The 26,243-nt window shown below is 48.9% G+C and overlaps 1 long non-coding RNA gene across 2 annotated transcripts; it reads right to left on the reverse strand.

The window, feature by feature from the left end:
- Positions 1 to 748: 748 nt before the first annotated feature.
- LOC142502245 (uncharacterized) lies at positions 749 to 25,793 on the reverse strand. Of its 2 annotated transcripts, XR_012803689.1 has the most exons (7): positions 25,650 to 25,793; positions 24,065 to 24,288; positions 22,042 to 22,114; positions 15,572 to 15,785; positions 14,305 to 14,395; positions 12,756 to 12,863; positions 749 to 2,653 (listed from the first exon to the last, which is right to left on the reverse strand). It is a non-coding gene; the product is annotated as an uncharacterized LOC142502245 (long non-coding RNA). The 2 variants fall into 2 exon arrangements; XR_012803690.1 differs by lacking the exon at positions 24,065 to 24,288.
- Between the last annotated feature and the right edge of the window lie 450 nt (positions 25,794 to 26,243).

Genomic DNA, 26,243 nt, shown 5'->3' on the forward strand with positions numbered 1-26,243 from the left:
GCATATTGCATGGCCTACAAACTCATAGCCTTTCAAGGCATTTCAGTGAAAAACATAATAAGGATCCAACTTCCTTTTCTGTCATGGGTATTGAGGTCATTGCAGCCTCCCTACTAACTGGGGATAGATTCAAGAAGTTAACTATTAGAGAAACGTACGGGATCTATATGTTGGACATTCTAGGTTCAAAAGGCCTTAATGAATGCATAGATGTCGGCACAGTATTGTGAGTTTGAGTTCCTCTCGCCTTGTTGGTGTTTGTCAATGGAGGTCTGGTTTGAGTGTTTTTACGCTCCCTCCATAACTTAGCTATACTGGGTCTCGTGGTGAGGATCTCTATATCTACACAATACAGTACTCATATTAGATATTATATCACGTTTTTAATATATAATTTAATTCACAATAACAATAATCACTTTATTATTAAATCTACACACAAATATAGTAAATCATTCACATTTAAGTATATGTATTACTTATCTTTAATACACATCACTTATCTTTATTATATACTAGCTGACATACCCGGACTTGCCCAGGATTATATTTTCCTGCGTGGGTGGGGAGAGACAAGGTGGGTGGGTGGAGAGACAGGGTGGGTGGGGAGAGACAGGAAGGGTGGGTGGGGGAGAGACAGGGTTGGGTGGGTGAGAGACAGGGTTGGGTGTTTGGGAGAGAGACAGGGTTGGGTGGGTGGGGAGGAGAGACGGGGTTGGGTGGGTGAGAGACGGGGTTGGGTGGGAGAGAGACAGGGTTGGGTGGGTGGGGAGGAGAGACGGGGTTGGGTGGGTGAGAGATGGGGTTGGGTGGGTGAGAGACAGGGTTGGGTGGGTGGGGGAGAGAGACGGGGTTGGGTGGGTGGGGAGGGAATAGGTGGGGGGAGGAGAGAGTGGGTGGGGGGAGGAGAGTGGGTGGGGGGAGGAGACTGGGTGGGGAGACTGGGTTGCCAGTGACTGTGGGTGCCCCCCCTCCCCAGTAAATGTTCCCTGCGGCGCGCGTGACCTTCAGCCAGCTCCCCCCGGTAGGCAGCGGTTGTTCCCCCCTCCCCCCGGTCCCGCGGGGTGAGGAGAACAGTGGAGCCGCGCGGCCGCACTCCCCCCAGCTCGTAACCGCGCACATTCTCCCTCCAGCGCCATGCCGGCATGGCCCGCTCCTCCCGCGTACACTCTTCCGCCGCCGCCCCCGCCGCATGCTTCACCAGCGGTGTGTGGGCGACAGTGTGATGGTGACGGTAATGTGTAAAATTGTGTTGCGCAGCGGGCGTGAAGTGAGTGTGATTTAAATATTTGTGCAGAGTGTGCTGAGTGTTAGTGTGAGATTTAGAGTGCGGAGCGGCGACAGGGTTGTTTGTAGCGGGCGGGAAGGGAGTGTTGATGGTGGGCGAGAGGGTGAAAATGGTGAAGGCTGAAATGGTGAGTGCGGAGCGTGGACAGGGTGATGCTTATGGTAATGCCGAAATTTAGAGTGCGTAGCTGGCGGGAAGGGAGTGTTGAGGGTGCGGGAGGGCGTACATTTTGAGTGTGAATCATGAGGTGAAGGGGGACATTTTGTGTGCGGAGCGGCAACAGGGTGAAAATAGTGAGTGCGTAGTGTGCGGGAAGGTAGTGTGGAGCGTCCGGTAATGCTGAAATTTTTATAGTGTAGCGGGCGACAGGGTGAGGCGGAAAATGTTACTGCGGAGCGGCGACAGGGTGTGTAGCGTCCGTGAAGGGAGTGTGGAGGGTGGGCGGGACATTTTGAGTGCGGAGCGGCCGGAAATGGAGTGTGTAGCGGCTAGTGCGGAGCGGCAACAGGGTTTGTAGCGTCCGGGAAGGGAGTGTGGAGGGCGGGCGATAAATTTTCAGTGTGGAGCTGAGGGTGGAAGGAGCGCCGAGGGGGAAGGTAAGCTGCGGGTGAGGGAGATTTATGGGGGGGGGGGGGAAGACGGCGGCAGCTACCGCATTGGTGTCGCTTGTGGGAAGGCTGGAGGCGCGCAAGGGGGAAGGCTGGAGGCTCCCCGTGTCCCCCCCACCGGCCGCCCCAGGGGACAGCCATCCGCGCTCCCCCCTGTGGCCAAGCAGGGTTAAGGGCGACGCGAGAGGGGAAGGTGCGCCGAGGGGGAATGTAGTGGGGAGGTGAGGTGCGGGTGATGATGGGGAGGTGAGCTGTGGGTGAGGGGAGGTGAGCTGTGGATGATGGTGTGGGGGAGCCAGCGGGGAGGTGAGCTGTGGGTGAGGGGGTTGGAAAGTGGGTTACACTTACCAAGGTCGGTGTGTGAGTCCGCAGGGGGGTGACAGTCTCAGGAGGTATGGTGAGTCTGCAGGGGTGAGAGTCTGTGGCAGTATGTGTGTGTCTGTGTGTGTCACAGTGGAGTAGGTGTGTCTGTGATGTCAGCGTACCTCTTGGCCAATGAGAGTCGTGGGGGAGGCGTTCCATGGGCGGGCGGACTAACGGACCAATGAGAATCCCCACATCTACTAACAATCAAATAACTTTCAATTTTATATATATATATAGATAGATGTGTTTTTATAACATTTATCTATATTAAAATTATCATCACACATTAATCACATAATATCACATCAATCACTTATAATTTAATTTCCATGGCGTGGTAGCTGTTGCTCTGGTCTTCTTTCACCTTCACCATCACTCTCTCGCCAAATGCCTATTTTGAGTCAATAGTTAATAATCAATAATGAATTTTAGTCATTAAAATCATTCATACTTTCTCAATCAATTTGTTTATTAGTCATAGTTGGGTGCTTAATATTCGATAAATTGAATTATAACATGAAAGTATTAAAATCCATACAGTATCAATCAATATATTGAATTATTATGGGACTTTACAAGCTAAATAAGACTACACTCTATGTGAAATTATATATTACTCTAAGCCATATAGCACACATAATTTTCTATTGCTATGACAGTATATATATATATATATATATATATATATATATATATATATATATATATCTCTATATATATATATATCTCTAGAGAGAGAGAGAGATACACATACATACACACACTTTATGTATGTGCTGTTCTCCAATTTTAGCCAAATGTGGATTAATGTATCTATTTTTTAATTTGTTTTATGACCGGAGGACTGCCATTGATCTCCGGACCTGGTACTCCGCCTTTCCCCGCTGACCAAATGCTATTTTCACCTCTGGCATCCTCCGACTGCTTTGAACGCTGATGTCCAGCAGACTTACCGGCGCCTATGGGTTAGCTCGCGCATCCTGTTTGGACATCGATTTCGAATGTACAAGGACAGTACATTACAGTACATTATTAAAGTATAGTTTTAATATACTTCTAAGTCTCTGAGTATGGGGGATAGAGAAGGGAACATGTTGTGGTTTTATTTCTGCCTGCCTTATTCCCCACACACTTTCCCTTGGATTTAGTCTGGACTCTGAGTCCCCCCTCAACCCTATATACTGTTGGGGTACCCACAAACCCTATATAGGTTCTGGGTCACCTTGGCACTAGCTGGGGTACCCCCCTTAACCTAGGGATTCCCTCAGCTACAGGGATACCTATTCATCCCTGTGCCTCATTCACCTTTCTGGGCTGTGCTGAAGCAGGGTACCCTAGTGGTGAGTCGCGCTTGCGTTTTCAAGGGGAGATATTGCCGGGACAATGTGTCTACATGTATCAGGCATGATTCTGGAGGTACATTTATGAGGGAACCAACAACTCCAGACCCCAACCTCTTAGGCACATTCGGTCAACGGTTCCTCCGCAAAACCTCCCTTGAAACTCATACCCTAGCAATCCCTGCTTGATTGCATGCCCGGAAAGGGAAAAAAACACAAAAAATACTTTTATTACATGCAATACACTGGAAAGATACAATGTTACTGGATCCAAAAGCTAACTCTCTTGGACCCTTATACACGAATCAGGGGTAACCAAAATGGGCTTAACCTTTATTTGAGAGCCTGGTTACCCCCTGCCATCACACCTCTCCCCTCAAGATGAAGGCTCTGTGAAGATTGAGATAATGTGTGTGGCTATCATCACCTCCATTTTGGCCTAACCGCCATTTTGAGTGTTTGCTTGTATGTATGCTTATTTGTTTTATTCGTGTATGAACTGTGAATGTTTGATTCTGCTGTGTATCGCTTCTAGATGTAACTCGCCCTTGTGTAATTCCTACGAGGCATGCAAGAATTGAAAATGCAATCGTAAGAGGTTTTTCCTGTCTTAGATATTTCTGCTGACCTTAGGTTCTGTTATCTGACAGCTACAATACACACAGGGCTGGACACAGTAACTCCTATATGTCACAAGGTTAAGAGGCCCACATTATGGTAAATTATAGGATAAGAATATAGCGTATGCAGCATATTTAGGTATCAAAATGTCTTTTTGTATAAGTCATCATATATTTTTTATCTCTAAGCCAGCCCCCTTAAAGGGCGTATTACTCATTTTGAAATGTATAAAAATGTGATACTAAGCAATATTTCTTTAGAGGCATGAGTTCTTTTTTAATTCTCTCTCACTTGTACCATGGGGCTGATAAACTCACTTGTTACTTTGAACCCTTGACTCATTGATTTTATTTCTACGCTTTCACAGCTCTGTGGCAGTCACCTCATCAGGTGGCTCCGCAAGCCTGGATGTCCTTGAAGCTTTTGGCTCGCAGAGGATATCCTGACGGGAGAGTCCATCGGCATTACCATGCTCACTACCCTTCTTGTGCTGTATGGTAAAGTCAAAATCCTGCAGGGCAAGGCTCCAGCGAAGTAACCTGCCATTCTCCCACGACTCCCCCTGTACCCAACTGAGGGGATTGTGATCAGTTATCACAGTAATTGACCTGCCATACAGATAGGACTGTAATTTATTCAGTGCCCAGACAATGGCCAGGCATTCTTTCTCAATAGTGGCATAAGCTACTTCTCTGGGCAGCAGCTTCCTGCTCAGATAGACAATGGGGTGTTCACCCCCCCCCCCTCTCCTCCTCACCCTCCTGGCTGAGTACAGCACCGATACCACAGAGGCATCGGTCTGCACAAGGAAATGCTTGGTGTAATCTGGTGCTAAAGAATCCTACGATAAGCACTCACTGTGGCTATCAAAGTGGTGACCGTATAAGTCCTAAAGGTATACATAACCTTGATCACTATTAATGATTATGGGTAAATGACTTCACTAATACACAACTTCCTATATAGATCATGTAGGATACGGACGCAAAATAATAAGGTTTTATTTATACCAATGTTTAAAAATGCATGGAATATATACATAAGGAATAAAAAACTCTATGAACAATGGGAATAGGCGGTTAACCAAAGCTAAATGTAGTGTGAGCCTGATACGCATACACCAGCATAAACCAGGCAAAATAAACACCTATATTATGTGTGTGGGATATGCTTCAGTTATAGCCATAATACTGAAATATGATACATGATATATAGTCAATGCCACACAACAATCCACAAACACATGAATGTGTCAATAGGAGTTATACAAAAATGTGCGTGCGGTTGGTTAATTTTAAACTTATATACCCATCAGCCAATACATATAAAAAGCGATAAAGTCCATGTTTAGCACCAAATAACACCATAACCGCAATATATGCAGATAGTTATACTGACACAGTTGTCAGTAAACCATATTAAGGAAACTCATGGTGTAAAGGTACAAATGTATCCTCTTGCAGTGTCTAAGTGTTGAATAAATGGGAGTGAACATGGACCGGTATAACAATGTAGTCTGCGGATGGACCTTCTGTCCATTCTCGACCATACCAGCTCCCAAGCATTAATCGTTTGTCACATTATAGCTTCAGGGTCCACATAACATACAAACATGACTGGGCGCGTGTGGATCACTTAAGAGTCAGAGAAAGGTGGCCGTACCAAGATCAGGTGAAGAAGAAAGGGATGAACAAAGCTCAGTCCAAAAAAACGAAGTAATGAACTTGTCAAAGAAAGTATTAAATTCGGATCATATAAGTGTACTGGTGAAAGGCCTTTCCTTTTGTCCTACCAATTCCTTGGACATATTCGAATGTGTCAAGGATTTCAATTTATTCTCGAGAAAACTGCTTCTACACAAGTTTTTTAATAGGCATTTGTGTAACAACAATCGTGATATCGCTTATGAAAATGTTGATTTTAGAGACAATGCTTGTGTTCAGACTATGTGCGGCTTTCTCGAGGAGTACGAAAGATCATGAGGGGAAGGACCATATACCAACCTCCGTAATAAATCTAAATTTATACCCCCTATGGAGACTTGCTCCAACGTAGGCGTCTTTACTAAACTAGTGACCAAAGACCTTGTAGGGTTGCCCAACCAGAAACATCAACATAACTTAAACCACAAAGAAAGACTGTCCCTCAAAGATCTGGAAGAGGACCAAAGTATTATCATGCACTCCAATAAGGGGGGCAATGTGGTTTTATTAGATATTGAGGATTATGCCTCTGAATGTAGACGTCTTCTGAGTGATGTGCAATGTTATAGGGTCTTACAAACTGATCCAAGTCCAATTTTCTATAAAGAACTAAATACAATCCTCAAAGAAGGTTTGGATAACAAGGTCATTTCCCAAGCTGAATTGGAATATATTTGAGTGAAAACACCAAGACTAGCAACGTTTTACTATCTGCCCAAAATTCTCCTCCACCTGGGAGACCTATAGTCTCAGGCATTGATGGTCTCACCAGCCATGCGAGTGTGTACTTGGATCAATTCCTACGTTCTTTTGTTGGGGCTGTGCCCTCATTTCTCTGGGATACAAAAGACGTCCTCCTTAAATTGGAAGATGTCATCATTGACAGACAGACCTTTCTAGTCTGTCTAGACGTTGAGGGGTTGTACACTAGCATCCCGCATGCTGTTGGGATGAATGCTGTTGCACATTTTCTTAAGGCCCGTAATGAATATGCCAAACTGCATAATACATTCATTCTCAGATTGCTTGACTTTACTTTGACCAAACACTTTTTTCTTTTTGGCCGCAAGTTTTACCATTAAATCCAGGGGACGGCTATGGGGACCACCTGTGCTCCCACCTATGCCAATTTATATCTAGATTGGTGGGAGCAGACGGTCGTCTTCAGCGACGCCCTTGAGGATTATACAGAATCTGTAGAGATGTGGGTTCAGTACATCGACGATATTCTGTTAATTTGGAGAGGAGCAGAAGGGCTCCTCAATAAATTTGTCGATGTATTGAATACCAACCCGCACAATCTCAAATTTACTTATCAGATTAGTCCAACAAGTATTGATTTCTTAGATCTGAAAATCACTAAAGACTCAGAAGGTAGACTTCAAATGTCTATCTTTAGAAAGACCACAGCCACCAACAGCTTGTTAAGGGCAGAACGCCATCACCCTCAACACATGGTAAACAACATTCCAACTGGTCAATTCCTCAGATTGAGGCACAATTGTTCAACAATCTCGGAATTTCATAGACAAGCAGGGGATATGACAAACTGCTTTCAAGAGCGAGGTTACAGCCAGGGCACTATTAAGAAAGCCTACCGAAGAGCTACGACCACTTCAAGAACAAAACTCCATCTGGTCAACACCAAAAATGTGGGAGGCGGAGGGGCGGACACTATAAGGTTCATTGGAACATTTAATGACCAATAGAAGGGTGTCCGTGATATCTTCCAGCGACACTGGCATGTGTTACTGGAGGACCAAGATCTTAAACAAGTCGTAGAGGACACCCCCAGTATGGTGTGCAGACGTACGAGAAATATCAAAGATAAAGTGGTCCATAGCCATTTCAGTAGGGCCCCTAAGAGAACATGGCTGAGTGGGAAACCTAAAGGTTCGTACCCTTGCAGCAGGTGCAAGGCTTGCTAGTCCATGAAAGTCTCTTAAGCAATTCAACAACTCGAGCAGCACCAGGTCCTTTGACATTCGAGATTGTATAAATTGCCTCACTACGGGGGTGATTTATCTATTAACTTACGCATGTGGTAAATTGTTTGTGTGAAAACCCCATCGAGTACTGAAGACTCGCATATTAGAACATATGGGGTCTATTAGAAATTCACAGGCTACCCCAGCAGCAAGGCATGCAATTCAGGAACATCTTGGCAATAGTATTGAGCATGTCCCTATGGGACCCCGAAAAGGGGACTGAGACACACAACTGTTAAGAAGAGAATGCAGATGGATCCTTACACTCCAAACACAGAGCCTATTAGGCCTCAATGAAGGCTTCATCTATTCACCTTTCCTGTAATGGGTCTACAACAGTCATCTAGAATGATACAACAATGATTCACGTTGGAGTGGTTTTCAATTACAAGACATCCCATTGACCATATACATGCCTTGTACGGGGTGAAATTTAATGCTATCCCTATTCATTATTAGATCAAATTATTAATTAGATCGAACATAAGTCACTATATATATGAGTAAACCAATGGTTTTATATTTTACTTAATTGTATTATATTCACCAACAGAGAGAGAGCACAGTGATTATTTTAATATATTCTCTATATAGAGATATCTAATAACAAATGGACTTAATTAACATTCCCCTTAGACATATAAAAGGGGTTACTTTTCCACTAATCTATTTATAGGATCACTATCCATGTTTATACATGTACATTACTATTTTGAAGTGAAACTTCTTTAGTGGCACCTATTCTGATGGGGTAAAACGGGAGAGATGGGGGACAAATGTGAAACGGAAGTAACGTCACGGCTCCCCCATCCCTCCCCCCCACATGCCTGCTGTGACATGCGGCGGCGATAGCCGCCGGCGCCGCTCCTAACGGCCACCGTTCCCCCCACGCACCCGCTGTGACATGCGGCGCCGGCGGCCGTTAACCCCACACGTCCGCTGCCATGGGTGTACAAATGTGGCTGGCGCAGAGCTTCCGGTGCTGCGGGTGTGGGTGTAGTTAGATGGCGGAAGCCCCGCAAGTCCTCCGGCTGTTCAGCCTCTCTCCTCCCTAACTACGCTTCCCCTTCCATGTGTCCCGCTGACTGAGCGCCGCCGGGGCCGGAGGAGGAGAGCCGCTATTCCCCCCACACGTCCACACAGACATGGGAGGTTGAGGCGCATGCGCAGATTTGACCGCCGGGTCCCGCAGGCCAGGAAGCTATCTGCATCCGTTGATGCGAGGCAGCGCATGCGCAGAGTCGCCCACCCCTCGTAGCAGCGTCGGAGGCTGAAGCGGAAGCGGCGCCGAGAGTGGAGATGCAGCTGTCCCCATCCCTCCCCGATCCACGTGATTGAACGAGGACAGCACAGCACGGGGGGGTGCTCGCCTCTCACTGCTCCGGTAACGCGGGAAGCGGGGGTTTGAGTGCGCCGCTTCCAACGCAGCACTGCCGAGGGGGGGCTCTCAATCAGGGTATCTGCCCCTCACATACGCCGGGCCCGGTGCGGCCGCGTCTCCCTGGGGGTGGGGGTGTGGGGGAGGAGAGACTCAGACAGAGCTGCCGCGGGTCCGCAGCTCTGCCTGGGGTGGGGGGAGTCAGGAGGGAGGGGGCAGGACACAAAGAGAGACACAGATACACTGACACACATACACACACTGACTGACACACACACACACACACACACATACACACTGACTGACTGACACACACACACACACACTGACTGACACACACACACTGACTGACACACACACACTGACTGACACACACACACTGACTGATACACACACACACACACATTGACACACACACACACACACACACACACACACACACACACACACACTGACTGACACACGTACACACACACACTGACACACGTACACACGCACACTGACTGACACATACACACGCACACTGACTGACACACATACACACGCACACTGACTGACACATACACACGCACACTGACTGACACATACACACGCACACTGACTGACACACATAAACACGCACACTGACTGACACACATACACACGCACACTGACTGACACACATACACTCACTGACCGACACAGAGAGAGAGAGACATACACTGACACACACAAACACACATTGACTGACACACACACACATTGACTGACACACACACATACACACACACATTGACTGACACACACACACACACACACACACACACACACACACACACACACACACACACACACACACACACACACACACACATTGACTGATACACTCACACACACTCACTCACACTCACTCACTCACACACTGACTGACACACATGCACACACTGACTGACACACATGCACACACTGACTGACACACATGCACACACTGACTGACACACATGCACACACTGACTGACACACATGCACACACTGACTGACACACATGCACACACTGACTGACACACACACACTGACTGACACACATGCACACACTGACTGACACACATGCACATACTGACTGACACACATGCACACACTGACTGACACACATGCACACACTGACCGACACACATGCACACACTGACCGACACACATGCACACACTGACCGACACACATGCACACACTGACCGACACACATGCACACACTGACCGACACACATGCACACACTGACCGACACACATGCACACACTGACCGACACACATGCACACACTGACCGACACACATGCACACACTGACCGACACACATGCACACACTGACCGACACACATGCACACACTGACCGACACACATGCACACACATGCACACACTGACCGACACACATGCACACACTGACCGGCACACATGCACACACTGACCGACACACATGCACACACTGACCGACACACATGCACACACTGACCGACACACACAAACAAACACACATACATACTCTCTGACCGACACACATACATACTCACTGACTGACACATACACTGACTGACACATGTGTGCCGAGCACGCGTGTTATAAGTCAATTTCTGTGACAAAAGTCAAAGAAGTTTCACTTACTATGCGCGTGCACAGCACACACAGCTTTTTTTTCCCTCTATTGGTCTACTCTAATCAGTGAGAAATTACTCTTTTCTTTAGACTTGATAATACCTAATATGGGGTTCGAGGGATATATAGGGACAATAATTTTGTATGGACCCGTATTGACTTTAGAGGCGGGTCAAAATAGGGGCGCACATTCCTACACATCAATATACTTACATCTATCTCTATATTTATAGACCACTCTTAGTCCACGTATGGGTGTAATATTAACCCCTTAAATGGATGACCTATAGCAGTGGTTCCCAAACTTTTTCTGTTCAAGGCTCCCCAAGGCGATCAGGATTTATCCACGGCGCCCAAAGTAAAAACAAAGGTGTATATACATACCTAACAGTTGTACTCTCACTCACTCTCTCAGACACACACTCTCTCTCAGAAACAGGAAAGAGGAAAGACATGAGATCTGTGCAGGCGGCTCCCTGCACACAGTCACTGATACACACACACACACACAGTCACTGATACACACACACAGTCACTGATACACACACACAGTCACTGATACACACACACACACAGTCACTGATACACACACAGTCACTGATACACACACACACACAGTCACTGATACACACAGTCACTGATACACACACACAGTCACTGATACACACACACACACACAGTCACTGATACACACACACAGTCACTGATACACACACAGTCACTGATACACACACACACACAGTCACTGATACACACACACACACTGATACACACACAGTGGAGAGCAGAGGCAGCGACGGATGTGAGTGACTGGGGGGGAGGGAGGGGAGGAGGGAGGAAAGGCAGGCAGCTCCCCGCCTCCCCCTGCACACAGTCACTGATACACACACAGTGGAGAGCAGAGGCAGCGACGGATGTGAGTGACTAGAGGGGGGGACTGGAGGAGAGGGGGGGGGGGGGAAAGGCAGGAAATCCATGCAGGCGGCACCGCGCCTCCCCCTGCACCCACCGCCAGGACAGGCAAATGTACAACTCCCCCCCCAGCCTTCTATCATCCGGGGTAGAAGGGGACAGGACACCGCGCAGCCACCAGCAGACAGAGGAGCCAGGAGCGGGAAGGCAGACACACACACTCACTGTGTGCACAAAGCGGAAGCCCCGCCCCCGGCTTCCTCTGACCTGCAGCCAATCCCCTGCGGCCCGGCAGGCATTAAGGAGGGATGGTGGGGAGGGACAATCGCGGCGCCCCTCTAGGCAAGCCACGGCGCACCAGGGTGCAGATTGGGAACCACTGGGTTAGCCGCTAAGGTAATGAAGCTGCTTGAATGTAATTGTTAATAATAGTGTGCGGGAGCAGGGGGTCTCCTGAGATGAACCGCTTTGATTTCAGCCTTGGGGACCCCCTGCTTCCCGAGTTACAGGACAAGATATTTTTAATCACCCGGTTACGTCACGCGGACCCTTTAAAAATGGTGGCGACACTGGCAGCTGATGCTCCATACCGGGGTCCCCGAGGCTCAAATAAAAGCGGTTCAGCTCAGGAGACCCCCTGCTCCCACATAGCCGCTCCCGGATAGCCGCTATTGTAATTCATTTTAACATTGTTTATATTTGTATTGTATTCCTAGTGTAGATGTGCTGGGGGTCTCCGGAGCGATTACATCACGCGGACCCTTTAAAAATGGAGAAGGCAGTAGGCATTTTGGCCGATAAGTGGCTTATGAACGCTTACTGCATATGCCCCAAAGTAAATGCCTCTCTTCTTTTCCCATGTAAAAGCCCTACCCCACTTTGCAAACACACGCTGCGTGTTGCACACAATAACACACATGGACTCACTTCTCCTTGATAGACGGGATCCTCTCCATCAGGATCTGGGATTCGCCTCCGGATCTGACTGCTGCTTCTTCTCCACGGCTCTCAGCTCAATGCGTCAGGGCTTTTACTCTGCAAGGGGGGCAAAGCAGGGCATTAAAAGGATATACAGGTGCTCGCTATCCGTCGCTTCATTATCCGTCGCGTCACAATGCATTCCGCAGAACGCATTATGCAATGTCGGAACGGATTATTCGACCCCCGCGGATTAACATTGGATTCGCAAGCCGACGTTTTGCGGAACGGTTTCCGACGGATAACAGAGGACCCCCTGTACATATTTCTCTCTCTCTCTATGAACATCGGGTTTAACAATCATGCTTCTATCCGCTATGCATCCCATACAAAAGCAACTCCTGCAATCCCTGCACCATTGTTCTACATTCTCCCCGAACAATGTTCCCTCGGGCAAAGCATGACAATGAAAGATGGAGATGACGCTGAAAAATGATTTCAGGAATTGATCGGTGCGGTGAGAGCCAAACCATGCAGAAGTGAGAGCTGCCGATACCTGCGGCATGCAGAGCCGAGCGATCCCTGCAGAATCATGCTGCGACATGCATGCTCCTATTATAACTGACAATGCACCAAACCTGCAGCTCATGCAAAAACAGCCATGAGCAGCTCCGCTTAGGGCAGGGGTCGGCAACCTGCGGCTCTTTCAGGAACCTACATGGGGCTCTCCTCCTGTCCTGTGTTGTCGCTCCCCAGATGCAGCTTCTCTCCCTCACTGGGTTGCTGGTAGCTGAAGGAGGGCCCAGTCGGCGCTGGTCGGGCCTCTTGTTGCCTCCGGGCATCTTCCCAGCTGCTGGCATGCCTCCTGCACTGTCCCACGCCGGGCCTCTCTGACTCCGGCGTGCACCGGAAGTGTGCGCAGCAACTTCCGGCACACTGACGTCACAGAGCGGCCCGGAGAGAGGCGGGCCCAATGTAAGTAAGTAAGCGTCTGTCTTATATGTATATCTGTGTATACTGTGTGCTCATTTGCATGTCATTTCCCAGAATCCCTTGCTGTAGTGGAAGCACTGTATGCTGGGTGATAATGGTGAAAGGCAGAGTGCAGACCTGTCTAAGACATGCACATGAGCACACAGTAATATTTCCATTTGCGATATATATATCTCAGATGGAAATATTACTGTGTGCTCATTTGCATGCCATAAACAGGTCTGCAACCCTGCCTTTCACCATTATCACCCAGCATACAGTGCTTCCACTACAGCAAAGGGATTCTGGGAAATTAAATGCAAATGAGCATACCGTGTCACCTTTTGCCTGAAATCCATTTTTCATGGAACCCTTATAAGCTAATGCTCGCTGTTAACACAGCTAGTCTGTGAGGGGTTTTTCTGGCTTTGCATCTGATTCCCATGCTGTGCTTAAAAGCTGTTAACATCTCTGTATTCCCTGCCCAGGGGTTTCCTCATTGCCAACCGTCTTTCCAACACTTGTCAGCACTACCGCTCTCTCCCTCCTTCCTTTCCGCGCTTCGTTCCTCATCTGCGTTGGATACCTGAGTAGCCACCTGCGCGCTGTTCTCCTGTTCCAGGGCTTCCTGCTTCCTCTTCTCTATCTCCCCTTTCTCCTCCTCCATCTCCCTGTACCTGGTAAGAGATATTATTTTAACATTACCGTCCAACCATTATTATATTGGGGATTAAAAATGACACAAAAATGTATATATAGAAAATACTAAGGGGCCTATGCAGAGAGCAGCGAATTTTAAAATTGGCGAATTTATTAAAAAGTAGCTTTTTTGGAGAGTTTTAATCTCCATATGCAGAAAAGTGCGAATTCTGCTATGTTTAACATGGATGCGTGTGGCGAGTTTAAATTGGCGAGATGCGCGCTTCAGAAATGTGTTAAAACAAATTTGCGGCTTTTTTTTTCCCTTTGCAATGGCCGCGAGCGGCAGTTTTTTCTGGCGAGTTAAAACTGAGACAATCGCGCCATTTTGTTGGCGCGAACAGCCGCTAGATGCCGTTCGCGCCTCTCTGCATACGGATATTTTTAAAACTGGCGAGATTGAGGTTCTCGCCAGCCGCGAGGCGAGTTTTATAACTAGAAAAGAAAAATTGGCGCGTTTTTCGAAACTCGCCATTTTCTGCTGCTTTCTGCGCGATTTTCTCCAAAAAATGGCGAATTTCGAAATAGCGCTGCTCTCTGCATAGGCCCCATAATCGTTGTGGTCTACTTAGATTTTGCAAAGGCTTTTGATATGGTTCCACACAAGATTAATGTACAAAATAAAGCAAATTGGATTCTGTAAAAAATATTTGAACCTGGATTGAAAAGTGGTTGAATGAAAGACAACAGAAAGTTGTCATAAATGGAACATTTTCAGGTTGGGTAAAGTCGTGAGTGGAGTACTGTACCTCTGTGATCGGTGCTGGGACCCCTGCTTTTTAACTTGTGTATTAATGACCTTGAAGTTGGCATAGAGAGCAAAGACCCACCTTAAAATACACCTGCTTAACGAAGCATATGAGTAGCTCCATGGCTAATACTATACACACGATACATAAAGCTTGGCCCCTTGGAGACGCACTGACCAGAATACCCTCCTACTGTCTGTACGTTCATCCTACCTACCAATTAGATTGTAAGCTCTTGGGAGCAGGGATTCCTCTTCCTACAAATTCCCATGATCTGTTATTTGTATTTGTTATTTATATGATTGTCACGTGTATTACCACTTTGAAGCGCTATGTATATTAATGGTGCTATATAAATAAAGACATACAATACATATATACATACATACATACATACATACATACATTAACACAATGGGACTCGGCCTGCACTCCTGTGGCGTCTTCCGTGTAAGGACCTCCAGCATGCCTGCAGAGACGCACACTTAAAGGTGGCAAAGCAGCCCGTCGCCATCTCGGACTCTCTCTCTCGCTATCTCTCTTCAGTGGTGGCCTCCAGATCCGACTGCTGCTTCTCCTCCTCCACGGCTCTCAGCTCAATGCCGTCAGGGCTTTTACTCTGCAAGGGGGGCAAAGCAGGGCATTAAAAGGATATACAGGCGCGATGGTGAGGTGGTTGGATGTGTAAGCCCTGAGCTCCGTCCCCCACCGATCAATAAACTGTGATTTAACCACGGAAAAAGTAGATTATTAACCCCAAAGCAGCCCAAGTCATAGAAGGGAACTACCGAGGATGGCTCCGCAGGGCACAAAGAAGAATACGGGAGATCTGAGAAGATACTTAAACCGCTCCAGTTTGCGAGCAGCGGAGGCAGAAATGGCGCCTCTTTCAAATGCCGGCTCCGACTCAGAACGTGAGGAGGATACAGCGGAGGGCCCGGAGCAGCGGCCGGTCTGCATAGGGGACTTCGATCGGCTCTACCGGGATCTAAAAACCGTACTGCAGGCAGAGATCCAGGAGCTCCGCAAAGATGTACAAACTATTGGGGAAAGAACTGGAGCCCTGGAAGTAAAGATGGCGGCCGCAACCAAATCCATCAAAAAAGCTGACAAAAAATCAACTTATCTTCAAGCCCACGTTTACCTGGGCCAACCTAATGAGGCAGGGGGGGTGTCTCCGTGCATCTACCCCTACCTTCAGGGTACTTTAGAGCCGTTTGATAGGTTTTGTGCTTGATTATCTCAATAATTATTACCCAGTATTCAGCTCTTTTCCTTTCAATATCAAGGCACAGATCTAAGTATTTTAGAGCACCACTCTTTCACTATATCCAAATCGCAGAGCTGGCTGACCGGCAAGAGGAAGTAGTGACAGACGTGGAGGGATTTGTGTCTCGCTGGCTGGCTTCGCTGCTCCCGGACTTGCCAGAAGGGGAACTCCTGATGGACCGTTGTCACCGGGCCCTGCGGTAGTAGGCCAGTGGCGACGGTGCAACCGCGAGATGTTATAGCCAAGCTCCACTACTTTCGGACCAGGGAGGCAGTGTTTCAAAAAACGAAATCCGAGTGCGCCTGCCCGTTTGAAGAGGCCTCCCGGCAGATCTTTCAGGGCCTTTCCCCAGTAACCCTGAACAGAAGACGTCGGCTACAGCCCATCACAAAAATCCTCCATGACAGGGAAATTCGATATAGATGGACCTTCCCGTTTGGCCTGCTGGTACTGAAAAACGGGAAGGCCATCTCCATGAAGGAGATTGGGGAGGGCGACGACTTTCTGTGCAAACTGGGGGTGAAAGAAGCCCCCCGGAGGGCCTAAAGAGAGCACAAGTGCCAGGGGAGGGGTGGCAGAAGGCGGGAAAGTCCCGGGAGAACCGTGGCACGGAGGAAAGTGACGAGGACTGAGACGAAGGTTTTGGACATTGTTGCCGGTTGCTCAAACGAGTTTTCTAAGTTTAAGAAGTTCGGTTTAATAAAATAAGTTCTGGACACCTGAGTGCACATTCCCCATATCTTGCAGCACCTCGGGTTGGCAAGAGCAGATCCAAGGAGAATAGGTTGCGGACGGATGCATAAGGCTGGATGGCGGGAAGAACTGGCGGGAGAGCAGCCGTCTTCGCGGGCTTCCTGCAAGAAAATGGCGGCGTCCGGATGTGCGTCACCGTAAGTGACCAGACCCCCATCTTGGAGGTGGCGGGCTGGGCCGCCAGCAGGCGTCTGCGAATGGCGCCGGGGACTCGTGCTCTCGCGAGATTATGTGTGCAGCGCCGGAAGGTCACAGACAGACCCCCGGCAGTGACAAAAGCATGGGGGGGTGACAGGGGGCCCGGAGGACCTTGGATAACGGACGCACTAGTAGCGACTGAGAGGTCTGACCATCGTACCCATACCCAAATAGAAGGACCGTATTATCCCGTCCCTGGCAGCAGGGGGTCCAAGCACCCATACCCAAAGATAAAGGCCGTACTATCTCATCCCTGGCAGAAGGGGGTCCTTGCACCCATTCCCAAATATAAAGGCCGTGCTATCCTGCCACTGGCAGCAGAGGTTCATGCACCCATACCAAATTATAAAGGCCGTACTATCCCGTCCCTGACAGCATTTACGCCTCAACCCCGATATAACAGGTATCCAAGTCCGGGAGCAGTCACATAAAGTGGCCCTGTACGCCGATGATGTTATCTTAACATTATCACAGCCCCTTACCTCTCTGCCAAATGTCTCAGTCTGCTGGGGGAATTTAATAAGATATCAGGCTTCAAGATCAATCAGTCAAAGACGGAGGTGCTTAACATTAACCTTCCCAAGGTCACCGAAAAATTAATAGCGCTAAATTTCAACTTCAAATGGCAAGCCTCTCACATAAAATACCTAGGGGTTAACATCACAAATGATTATAGCGCCCTTTATAAAGCAAATTACCCCAGACTGATAAGGACTCTGAAGGAGTATCTCAGGCGATGGTTGGGTTATGGAATATCATGGATTGGCAGAATCCAGTTTAAAAATGAATCTTCTCCCCAGAATTCTGTATTTGTTCCAGACACTCCATTTACAAGTGGCCAGAGATGATATCCTCCGGCTGCAGGCCTCTATGGTGAGATTTGTCTGGGGTAACAAGACCCCACGCATTAAAAGTAGCACTCTAATTCGGCCTACGAACAGAAGAGGTCTGGCGGTACCTGACTTGTTGTCGTATTTCAAAGCGGCCCAATTGGCACAAATCATACTGTGGCACACCCACCCTAGCCTAAGGAGGTGGGTGATGCTGGAAAAAAGAGTGCTGTTCCCCAGTGGAGATACAGGACTTAATTTGGCTACCAAAACAAGTGTTTAAGAGTTTCAGTATCCCGCTATCCGCGGTGGGCAACCTGTTGGCGGTATGGGAGGGCAGCAGATTCAAGTATGCGCTTACCAGGCGACACTCTTTAATGACCCCATTTGTGGGTAACCCTGATTTCGCTCCGGGCCTGCAGAGTAAAGACCTCGAAATTTGGAAGCAGAAGGGCCTTATGAGGCTCTTACACCTGGAGGGTAGAGTATCAATTAAAACCTTTGAGCAAATTAAATCCGAAAAAGAGTTGCCAAACTCGGAATTCTTTTGTTACCTCCAGATTAGAGCGTTCTTTACCAAAATACCAAAACGCCCCAGGCGAACAAATTTTGAGCAGCTCTGTTCAAGAGGAACGGATACCGTGGGACTTATTTCTGATATCTATAGAGAGGTGGTCTGTCCCGCGAAGGACGAAGACATCAAACTTACTTATCGGATTAGGTGGGAGGAGGACTTAGGGGAGACTTTAGATGACGAGGACTGGGACACTATCGTTCTAGCGGCGGCAAAAAGTTCTATATGCACCACATTAAAGGAGAACGCGTAGAAGGTCCTAATGAGGTGGTATCTCACCCCGATGAGATTAGCAAAGTTTGTCAAAGATTACCCCCCATTGTGCCCAAAACAATGTGGGAAACAGGCGGACTTGCTGCACATGCTGTGGAGTTGCGCAAAGGTGTCCCCAATCTGGGAGGACATCAGGAATTGGCTACAGAGGATTCTCGGACACACGGTCCCTTTGGACCCCTGGTTGTTCCAATTGGCAGGCGCACCCGGGGGCTAAACAGATCGGAGCACAAATTAATCGCACATTTTGCGACAGCACTAAGATGCGAACTCGCAGCATTGTGGAAGCACCCCGATTTACCAAATATCCCAAAGATTCGGAACAAAATTTGGTACGTTTGCCGGATGGAGCAGCTGACGAGTTTGGTCAACGACACCGGCACAAATTACCTAAAAACCTGGGCTCCATGGCTGGCCCAAACGGATATCCCAGGGGTAGATGCCTCCAATATACTGCTTTAATAGTGAAACACGCGTTCTCCTTGGATGGGGGAGCTCTGAAGAGGGACGCTGCAGAGACAGGTAGGGCAGACCGGGGTTTTCAGGGATCGGTGGGAGAGTCATGAGCCATTAGAGGAGGCCTTTTGGAGTAGTTGAGGTCCACACCCATCAGCAAAGAGCGGGCAGCTTTCCAGACGGCAACCCTCCCCCCACCCCTTCTCCTCCCCCCACCCCTTCCCCTCCCCCCCTGCTGTCTCTGTGTGTAGTCTCGTACGTCAGTTAGTTTCCCCAGTAAGTCTGATCATGTATGTTGCAGAATAAGGCGGCGCTGTGGTTACTGTGATATATGACAATGTGTTGTTAGATAATTTTTTGCCTGTGCCAAGCGCTCAATACAAAATTTTTGGTTGGAAAAAGGATATACAGGTGCTCGCTATCCGTCGCTTCATTATCCATCGCGTCACAATGCATTCCGCAGAACGCATTATGCAATGTCGGAACGGATTATTCGACCCCCACGGATTAACATTGGATTCGCAAGCCGCCGTTTTGCGGAACGGTTTCCGACGGATAACAGAGGACCCCCCTGTACATATCTCTCTCTCTCTATGAACATCGGGTTTAACAATCATGCTTCTATCCGCTATGAATCCCATACAAAAGCAACTCCTGCAATCCCTGCACCATTGTTCTACATTCTCCCCGAACAATGTTCCCTCGGGCAAAGCGTGACAATGAAAGATGGAGATGACGCTGAAAAATGATTTCAGGAATTGATCGGTGCGGTGAGAGCCAAACCATGCAGAAGTGAGAGCTGCCGATACCTGCTGCATGCAGAGCCGAGCGATCCCTGCAGAATCATGCTGCGACATGCATGCTCCTATTATAACGGACAATGCACCAAACCTGCAGCTCATGCAAAAACAGCCATGAGCAGCTCCGCTTAGGGCAGAGATCGGCAACCTGCGGCTCTTTCAGCACCTACATGCGGCTCTCCTCCTGTCCTGGGTTGCCCGTAACTGCGCGAGAGCCCGGTCGGCGCTGGTCGGGCTTCTTGTTGCCCCCGGGCATCTCCCCAGCTGCTGGCATGCCTCCTGCACTGTCCCACGCTGGGTCTCTCTGATGCCGGCGTGCACCGGAAGTGTGCACCGGAAGTGTGCACCGCAACTTCCTGCACGCTGACGTCACAGAGTGGAAGGCCCAAAGTAAGTGTGTCTGTATATGTATATACTGTGTGCTCATTTGCATGTCATTTCCCAGAATCCCTTACTTCAATGGAAACACTGTGTGCTGAGTGATAATGGTGAAAGGCAGGGTGCAGACCTGTCTAAGACATGCAAATGAGCACACAGTAATATTTCCATTTGCTATATGCTTTGCTGTAGAGAGTTTTTTGTCCCTTTTTTTAACCCACCATGACTTAACTAAATGTGGTGAACACCTATCCAAGCTTCAAATTGCAAAGCCAGTATAACCAGCCTCACATTGAGGCCCAAAAGGTCGAAACAGCTGTCTGTGGGAACCAACCCCACACTGATGAGACCCATCAAGGTCGAAAAAGCTGTCTGTGGGTGCCTTGGCCCTTTGGCTTAGATCAAGGCGATATGAATGCTCCTCTCGGCCTGCACAGCTATGACCAAATGCAGTACCATCCTATCTGGGGCTTCAGTAGGAAAGGTCTGTGGCAAGCATTTGGCCCTCTAGCTCGTTGAGAGGTGGTGTCCAGGCCCCGGACCACAGAACCCCTGAGCCTTCGGGCTAAGGGGGGATGGCATTCGAACAACCAGCCCTTCGGGGCTGGGGTGCACCCGCACAACCCTCGAAAGAGGGGAGACGATGCGAACTCCCTTGCGGGCCTCGGGCCAGAGGGAGGCAGAGACGGATGTCCTGAATCCGAACGGAGGAAGGCATCAATGTCCCTGGAGACCTAGGCTTTCGGGCTGAAACCTTCAGGGAAACTGTGCACTGAGGGCGGGTCTGACTTCGGTTGGACAGTCCAAAGGCAAGCTCCCTATCCACTGAAGTGGACTGGGATCCGATGAGCGAGAGGGTGTACCCTCTCGGGAGAAAAAAAAAAAAAAAAAAAAGCTGTCTGTGGGTAGGTTTACGGGCTATGCATCTTAGCCCACGCTGTGCTGAAAAGCTGTGTAATGCAGCATAAGCTACTAGGGGTCCACGTCGAAATGGATTTGAAGCAAAAGGTGTCAGTGTGTGCTCATTTGCATGCCACTGCTGCAAAGGATTCTGGGAAATGACATGCAAATGAGCATATCGTGTCATCTTTTGCCTGATGTCCATTTTCAAATTTTAAAATGGAATCCTTATAAGCTAATGCTCGCTGTTAACACAGCTAGTCTGTGAGGGGTTTTTCTGGCTTTGCATCTGATTCCCATGCTGTGCTTAAAAGCTGTGTTAACGTCTCTGTATTCCCTGCCCAGGGGTTTCCTCATCGCCAACCGTCTTTCCAACACTTGTCAGCACTACCGCTCTCTCCCTCCTTCCTTTCCGCGCTTCGTTCCTCATCTGCGTTGTATACCTGGGTAGCCACCTGCGCGCTGTTCTCCTGTTCCAGGGCTTCCTGCTTCCTCTTCTCCTCCATCTTCCTGTACCTGGTAAGACAGATATTATTTTAACATTACCGTCCAACCATTATTATATTGGGGATTAAAAATGAACTAGGTAGATAGCACCCCCTTTGAACCCCAAAGTTGAGACTCCTCGTGGCTGTATAGTGCAGCAGCAGGGAACCGCAGCTGATCGCCGTGCGAATACAGTGGGAGCGGTGGGTGAGTAAGCCCTGCGCGTGCACGTCTGTCAGTGGTGCCCAGGGGGTACTATCTACCTAGTTATAGTGTGGCATTAGTGACCCATTCATAAATATGGGCTGCCACTGTTAATACCTCACCGATTTATTTATGGTACAGGTATACTTTACAGCACGGGTGAGCAAACTTTTTATGCCGAGCCCCCCTTTTCATCCATGAAATTTCTCGGGCCCCCCCTGCCTGATGTAATCAAAATCAAATGGAAAAAAAAAACCTTTATTAAACGGTATACAATGTAAATACAAATATGTCTAAATACTTACATATTTCAACACCACACGCTTGCAAAATTAGGCTGCGTCCACGCTGCCGCTGAGAGCGGTGACATCACCAACTCTCCAAGCATGAGCACAGGGTGTCCTGCATAATTTTGCAAGCTTGGATCGGGGCTATTTTTGTGTGTGGCTGTGTGTGTGTGCATTGACTGCTGCTGAGCGCACTTCAAGGTCAATTTTGTTTGTCTCCCCAAGCCATGCTTGGGAGAGCATGCGTGCACAAAGGCAATCCTTTTGGGGGGGCATTCATCCACTTCTTTGCTACCTCCCTTCCCTCTCTCCCCCCCCCTTTTTTTTCCTTCCCCTCCCTGCTCTTTGGCTTGCTATCCCCATTGTCATCCAAACTCCTATCTACAGTATTATTATTATTTTTTCCCGTTTTCAATGTTGTGTTTTCACAGTTTTTTTACATTATTTCTGCACATTCATAGTATGAGTGATATAGTGGCAGCCGACCCTCTCACTTGCAGAGGATCGCAGCGAAGCAGGTTGCCAGCGGAGGAGAGCAGGACCACAGCGCTATTGCAGGGCAGACACCGGGAGGGGCGTTTGACTTCACACACACACCATCACGTGGCCGCCACCTGCACTATCCTGTTCGGCCGCCCGCGCACATCTTCGGCTGCCCGCCCGTGCACATCTTCTTGACCACCTGCACAGTTTTTTCGCCCTCCCGCGCACAGAGTCTGCAGGCCCGCGCAGCCAGGTTTCGCCGGACGCCGCCCTAAATAATCTTGCGCCCCGTTGCCCCCCCAGTTTGCGCACCACTGCATTCAATCACAACACACATACACACTCAATCACAACACATATTCTCAATCACACCACACATAATCACAACACACATGATCACAACACACACACCCAATCACAACCAACACAATCACACACACACCACACACACAATCACAAACAACACAGACAATACACACACACACACAATACACACACAATCATAATCATAAGTCACACACTTTCACCTGGGGGGGGGGGCATGCTCCGATCCCCCATGCTGCTGAAAACTGGGGCATGAAACAGACAGCAAGAGAAGGGGGGCGTGTCTGTGTGCAGAGAGAAGCCCCGCCCCCTCTACAAGACACAGATCATTTTTTAAAGGAAAAAAGTTTGAGGCCACCAAGTGTCTCCAATGGTTCGGTCTCCTGTCTAACCAGGTTAATGACTTGAGTCAAACACTAACTCGGGTTAAGCACCTGTGACATAACACCTGTGGACGCCCTTCCGCAGCAAATTCAATAAACTCACGATTACTGGCCGTCGTCATGACTGATTCTTTTGTTCTGTAATAATGAAGGCGCAGGATGAAATCCCTCGGTTTCTCCTGATTAGGGGCCCTAGGTCTTAGGGCCCTATATGCCCTATCCATTAGCTTTTGAGACTCAGACAGATCAGGGCATAGCATGGTAAACAACCTTGATAGGAAGTCATTGAGGTCATCTACCTTCTCAGGTATGCCCCGCACACGGATGTTATTACTCCGGGAGCGATTGTCCTGGTCTTCCTGCATCTCTCTGAGCTCTGCCACTTCGTCTTTCATAGTGGCCATTTCCTGAACTAGAAAGTCCTGCACCCCCCTGAACTCCGTGACCCTGGCCTCCAAATCAGATGTCCACTCCTCCACATGGGCCAGATCCCCGCGGAGGTCTTTTACAGCTTTTTGAATTTCTAGTTGAAATGCAGATTTAAGTTTTATGTACAGTATAAGTCATCTATATCCTGCTTGGTGGAATTCAGGGGACCGGAGCCCTCCATTTCTGACTCCCCCTCCCCCTGCGTCCCAACGCTTTCTTGGCTTGCCTATGCCTGCCCGGGCTGCTTTCCGAAGAAATCTGCCGGACGCGCTGGCCCGCAGGAGGTCTTTCTTAACCTTGGAAGACATACTTTTGGGCGTAGAGCTGCGAGGCATTATTGGAGGAGGGTTAGTGGATTGGCTGTTGCTGATATATCGCTGAATAGTGGTTAGATGCAGGGTTCTGGGGCTGAGCTATCGGATCAGGCGGCCATCTTGCTCCTTGACGCGCATGCGCGTCGCGCGGTCATTTTGTAGATTGCGTGCACGCGCCCCTTTGGCTGCTAGGACTTATATAATTTTATTGAAATAGTTTTTCGGGTGTTAGTTTTGTTTTTTTGTGGTTTTTGGAATGTTTATGCGCCGTGTATAGTCGGAGCTGAGCTGACATGCGGCCGCTCTGGTTAACGTGCTGTTATAAGTCAGTGGATACAAGCCCCCTTTCAGTGCGCCAGGATCTGGGGGAAGGTGATTGGATCTGGGGGAAGGTGAAGATGACAGTGCATTGATTTTTATTAATTTGTGTGGGAGAATTCAGCTGTCTCAGGCGGTAGCCCTCCCGAGATATAGCCAGATCAAGTTTCAGTCAGTCGCTTTCTTCTCCGGTTTGCAGGTGCACCTCGCCTCCCTTCACTGCCTCACGGCAGCCATTTTGGGGATGAGGGGGAGGCTCGGATGATCATGCGCCGCCCCTGCCCTCCAGCGATAGATCTCATTGTCAGGGGAGATCACCGCAGGGGTCCCCCCCTCGGTGAGAGGCTCCAGCTGGTATTCTGTGGGGCAGGGGGAGACGCAGGGCCTCACGCACTCAATATAAATGTATTTTTTAAACTATATACGGGGAAAAAAAACAAACAAACAAAGCCCCAAGGTTTGAATGCGTAGCATCATTAACCCTTTCACTGCCGGAGGTGCCTGCAACACATTGTTCCCCCGACAGTAAAAAGTTTAGGCCAGGCGTGCGCCCCCCCTTACCGTCTCTTTTCTGATGTCACAACGTCATGTGACGCCGCATTACCATGGTGACACGTCACCAGAAGCCGCCGGAGACAAGGTAAGAGACTTACAGAGACTCCAGCATATAATTTAAATATTGTGGGGAAGAGCGCTGGACCTCTAAGCGCCAGGCTCCAAAAATGTGGCACCCCCCAGTTTGCGCTCCCCTGGTTTAGGCCACGGATTGTGCTCTATGCAGGGTGCACCGGTCATCTAGCTAACACCAGGGGGTTGATCTCACCTGTATGCTCACAGCAGCGAGTTTCAGTCTCAGGAAAGTCTTCCTGTCCATGGCCATCCGGAAAAAGCTCTGCAGGAGGATGATCTTCCTGATAACCGCCTGGTGCAGGGTGTCCTGCAGCGCCTGCCGCTCCGGCTCTTTCATAAACACCTGGCAGTGCACAGGGAGACGGGACCTGTGAGGTTTGGGAAGCGGCCATGATGTGACGCAGCTGGTTCGCCCTCATTGGCTGAACGCCGCTGTGACGTATTGTATGTCTTTATTTATATAGCGCCATTAATGTACATAGCGCTTCACAGCAGTAATACATGTGGTAATCACATAAATAACAGATAATATAAATAACAGATCATGGGAATAAGTGCTTTAGACATTAAGGAAGAGGAGTCCCTGCTCCGAGGAGCTTACAGTCTTGGCCAATGCTCGGCCGCCAAGCCAAAAATCTTATCTTTTGGCAAAGGCGGTTGCGCATTGCGCGCCCACGCATACACGCCGAATGGGCCTGCCCCATAGAGGGCAGCACATTGTGCGCAGCCGCGCCCACCGGGGACAAAGCCCATCACTGCCACCCTTGCACCAAAACTCTCCCTCACT

The sequence above is a fragment of the Ascaphus truei genome, chromosome 9 (genome assembly GCF_040206685.1).
Source record: "Ascaphus truei isolate aAscTru1 chromosome 9, aAscTru1.hap1, whole genome shotgun sequence".
NCBI classification, from domain to species: domain Eukaryota; kingdom Metazoa; phylum Chordata; class Amphibia; order Anura; family Ascaphidae; genus Ascaphus; species Ascaphus truei.